The sequence below is a fragment of the Cajanus cajan genome, chromosome 9, assembly GCF_000230855.2.
Source record: "Cajanus cajan strain Asha chromosome 9, NIPB_CcT2T_4, whole genome shotgun sequence".
NCBI lineage: Eukaryota > Viridiplantae > Streptophyta > Magnoliopsida > Fabales > Fabaceae > Cajanus > Cajanus cajan.
In genome coordinates this window covers 54,042,870-54,048,399 of record NC_138525.1, presented here as the reverse complement: position 1 = coordinate 54,048,399, position 5,530 = coordinate 54,042,870, and positions in this window count along the sequence as shown.

The window sequence follows — 5,530 nt, the reverse complement described above, 5'->3', positions numbered from 1 at the left end:
ATATTGATTGGAACAATAAGATTTTAATGATTTTTTAAAGGTTTTTGAAAAGAGAATGTGAAACCCTAGATTTTTTTTTAAATCAAATTTATTTCCCCCTCCCCCTATCTAGCCATTTTAACTGACAATCATTGTTATTCTCATTATTACAACTAAAGGAAGTGCTAACAACACACTTCATAACATACATCTCTTAATACACTATCTTTTATTAGTTAGTGCAATACTCTCAAGTTTTGATGATAAATTAATAAAGGTTTTAAATTATTTAATTAAGTATATAAAAAATATAAGATTTAGGTGTTGGGTTAATTGATAATATTTTATTTTCTTATCTAAAAAAGAACATTTTAAAATCAATTATTTACTTAATTATAATAAAAGGATAAGAGATTGTGGTTGATTGGTTTTACCGACAGGTCAAACACAGGTTAAGGTTTTAGAGTATCATATATACAAAAAAAAGTTAGGATTGTCTCACGCATCTTATAATTTTAATTCACACTTTTGTGTTTTGGAGAGTTTGGAGAATCAGAGGTAGTTGAAGACAACCTTGAATATCCGTACTCGACATCTAGTAACCATCAAAGTAAAGGGAAGTAAGTAATCTTACCCTAGGATGTAGGTTATTTGTAGGGTAGCAAGATTTATCTTCAATCTCATTTTATGTGTGTATGATATATAAGGGAGAAATCCTAATTTTTAATTGTACTTCATGAATTTGCGTTCTCTATTATCCTTATGTGCTCTAGTTATATAATTGATGAGCATCCATGTTTATAATTGGTATAATTTCTTGCATTTGTGAATCTTTGAGTGTTTGTGGGTTCCTGGAAGAATCCTAAGAATAGAGTAAACTAAATTAATGAAAGTAATGAACATGAGTATGAAAATAGATTGATTAGAACTTTATTCACATTTGACAAGAAATTTCATCGATTACATTCATTTAATTGTATGTTGGCTGAGATGTGCAAAATTCGCATTTTATGTAGTTGTGTCTATACGCAACACTGGGTACCATGTGTGGCCACCTGGCGTGAGCATGAAAATGAGCATGGGTTGCTTTTTGTGACATTTAAGCCTGGTGTGAGTAGTGTCATGTTGGGCATGGGAGGTCATGGGGCTCCCTATTGTAAATTCAGCGAAAATGAGAAGATTGCGTCGAGCGAGACCTTTCTCGAAAATATGGTGTGTTTTTTTTGCCTATATTGCATCAAGTGTAGGGTGCCTCATGCCAAGCACCACCCTATTCTTATGTATTTATTATATTGAAATTGTATTATGATTTCTTAATGAAGAATATGATAATTAAATGACTCTAATGAAGAATATTGCTTGTATGAATTTAGTTGTAAGATTAATTTGTTGATGATGTTATGGAACATGTGATTTATTGCGTGTGGACCATGTGATAGTCATACGATATGAAGTTTAAGTTTAACTTAGTTGTGTGAAAGTATAGGCGAGATTAACTAGTCAATTGTACTTGTTGCATTGATTAAAAATAAGTATATGATATAATTGATGAGCATGTTATATGAGTATGTTATGATGAACTTGTTGAGTATAAATATGCATAGAATATGGTATGACATGCATCATGTGCATTAGTTATTTTTGTGACGGGTATGATGCATAATACGTCGTCAAGGAATGTCCCTTTTGTGTAAAAGCTTGAAGATTCATGACCTTGAAAATAACCAAGTTTGGGAGTCTCAATTCCACCATTGTGTGCATGGGGTGTAACTTAGACAACATCACTATCCTGACGTGCCCTGATGTATATCCTCATAGGATATAGTATTGTGATGGCTTGACCGACATATTCTCCTCGACTACTCTAATTTGACCTTCGACCAACAATTGAAATCATTTTACTAGCACCACATGCATATAATTTTGGATTGTTTGTGTCAATTGCGTTGTCATAAACATAATTGTATCTTGAATGAATGTGAATTGTGAATATGATCTATGTTGAAATGTATAACTATTGAAAGGAGTATTTGATATTTATTGATCTTAAATGTAAATGTATATTTATTACTTGTTGTGTGTGACTACCTGACCATAGCTTATATCAGTAGGTAGTGTGAAATATTTCTCACTCTCCTATTTTTTGTTGTTGTTTGTTTTGGTATATGGTTGCATGCAAAATTTATTATGACAATGATGAGGTTGGAGATAAGGTTTAGACCTTGTACTGTATATGCTTTAATAAGATGTGACATCGGAACATTAGTTAGGAATTTATATTTTTTGTTGGTTATTTTAAATTAGGACTTCACTTTAAATTCTATGATGCGTTTTCTTTTGTTAAACATTCATTTAGTTATTATTTTGGTTTTGTTTGAAATGTGATAGGAAATTTACGAATTATGTTTATTAAATAAAGTTATATTTTGAAACTCTTCCTTATGTTTAGTAGTTATAAGTTTACGTTAGAATGCGGGATAGAGGGTGTCCAAGTTAGAATTTATTGAAAATCATAAGAGAGAGAAAGAGAGAGAGTCGTTAAGTAGGTTGTGTAACCCACCAACTTTTGTGTTTTCTAATAAATTTCAACTAATTAGAGAGAGTATGCTCAAAAAAGTATGTTAGAGAGTATATTCTTAACATTTCTCTTACAACCATTGCAACTACATCATCCTTACTAGAATGACCATTTTTATAAAAAGATAACTTCACCATTTGAGTACAATTTATATTAGGAAAAAATTTATGGATAGTAGTATTATAGGTGCTTATAATATTTTCTTATTAACCAATTTGAATTGGTGCAAGTAGTGAGAGACTCACTTCACTTAACTAAGTAGTTGAAATTCAAATTCTAATTTTTTAAAACTCTGAAAACTCAAGTAGGGAAAAGATGTACTTTCTCAATATTTATCAAACCTTAAAAAATATTAATCCCTGTGTTAGATGGGAGAAACTCTGATAAAAAATAAAAAATAATGTTCTCTTATTAAAATTAGTGTATTAACTTATGTATATACATTAATATTTAATATTAACCTTTATCATGTGAATTAATGAAATATAATTATAAAATTGATGGAAGAATAATATAAGGAAAAAAATAGAATATCATTATATTACACCAAGGTTTTATTTATATATTAATTAGGTTATTTGGTGTGTATCAAACGTCTATCATATTATTCTACTTTTAATCTTACTTTGTTGTCTATCCTTATTTTATTGTATCATCTAAACATTACCTAAAGGCTTTTTGTTAAGCTTATAAAGAAAATTTAGAACCTTTCTATAAGCCTTTTCGTTTTATATTAATCAACTTCGTTTTAAAGTTTAATTATCCAATTAATTTTATTAAAGAAAGGCTTAATTAAATTGTTTATCAAATCACATCCTATATCTATTGATATACCGTGTTGGGAAAACAAACAAGAAGCTTGTAAAACTCTCGAAACCCAAAACAATTATACCACTTGTGGTTGTGGTGGGCCAAGCTCTCTGATAACAAGTTGCTTATGAAATCCGTCTGCCGAAGGACCCGTCCACATGAAATTAGGCATAGAATTTCACCACACAAAACCGAAATTGAGCATAGAATCGTTGCTAGTGATTACTATGAGATGGATCCATTTCGAAGGAAGAAAGATGTTATACTTCTCGATATGATTAACAAGATTAATGGTTTTCTTTTTCCTGCCACTTTTATTCTTTATCTCACTGAACTAAGGCTAATTTTGCTTGTATTATCATGACTACATCTGGCCTAATGAATTTTTAAATGAGTAAAAATTGAATACAAATTTTTCATTAAATAGATAGTCTCGACAAGTCCCACAAGATTAATGTAATACAATCGTAATAAGTTGCAAGTTTTGAGCAGATATTTCCTTTTTACTAGCTAGCAAAATTTTCACAATTTGAAGCTTGATGAACTTGATATTTTTAATAAAACATTTTTTGTTGTGCCTTTATGGGCATAAAATAAGGAAGAATATATTCTTTATTTAAAAAGTATTTATTATATAAAAACATAAAATAAAAATAAAAATTAGATGTTTGGTTTCTGAGAAATATATAAAACCTTTTTTAGTATGTATATTAAATATTTTTACATCATATAAACCCTTGAATACCAAGTAGACAACCATTTTGATCAAATATATGACCAAACTTCGGTTTTTCATCTAAAGGAGCTACATCGTTGGTTGAAGAAGTAAGATAAAGTTTGGGGAACAAACGGTTACTTATTTGGCCCTAAACCAGGCCTTTCGATGATAGTTGTAATGAAGGTTATGCGTGTGGCAGACTGTTAGGATCAGATATTAGCATCTTTTTAAGCATTTAATTTTTTTTATAAAATTTAAATTTAAATAATAATATAAAGAAGTATTTATATAGTATAAAATAAGAATAGGGATGATAATAGACACCGATAGAGTTTGAGTAGAATATTACAATATTTATATCATGCTTCTATCAAGAAAAAGTTTTGTACTTATACAAGTACTAACTTAAATATTGATTATAGATATTTATATAGCCAAAATTGCATTTAATATTTTAGTAAGAAAATATTTAACGTGTTTTACATTTTTCAACATTGCTACATAAAAATATTATTTCAGTATTCAAAATATGGAAGAAAAAAAACGAAATAAAACTAATTAAAAATAAAAAATCTAGCTTAAGATTTTTTTTAAAAAATACTCAAAACAATTTTGAATTTTAATTAAAAGATATAACAAATTTTTTATTTTATGTATTTTTTTTAATCATAATATTGATACGAAGTATTTACCCCAAAAAATAATAATTAATATCTCTCATAAGATAATGATAATTTGCATAATTTTTTTGATTAAGTGATATATGCATTTTATTTGCATCATTAATTTAACCTAATATTTTATTAAGATAAAAATTATAATTTAATAAGCTAATTAAAACAATTTGTGTTGTATTATTTATAAATTATCAAAGTCTACTGGGATAACCACAGAACAGGGCCGCAAAACAGACGCTATCACAATTTGGAAAGCCCAACTGACACAGGCTTGTAGGTTCATGATATATACATCTCTTTTTTTTATAAGTATACCTTCTTTTTAAAAAAAATTAAAATTTTAAAATATTTTTAATTTTTAATTTTTTAATTTTACATCATCAACATTCAATTTAGTATTTTTTTCCACACATTTTTCCTCTTTTTTTTCAATTTTTACATGCATCTCCTTACCTTTTCTTCACCCTACCTATTTTGGTAGCATGTGAAAACTAAAAGAAAATAAAAAAAAAGTGTGTGAAAAAGGAGAAAGTAACAAATTGAAAATTAAAGGTGAAAAATAGAAGATTTAAAAAAAATTACAATATTTTATAATTTTTAAAAAAAATATAAAGGAGGTGTACTTAAAAAAAAGGAGGTGTATATATCATGAGCCAGGCTTGTATAGTTGTATGTAACGGTAGTGGGCAGCTTCTTTGTAAATCTTACTAATTGTGGGTCAACTTTTTTTAAATTAAATTTTTTTCATAAAGTAATTTTTAATAAACA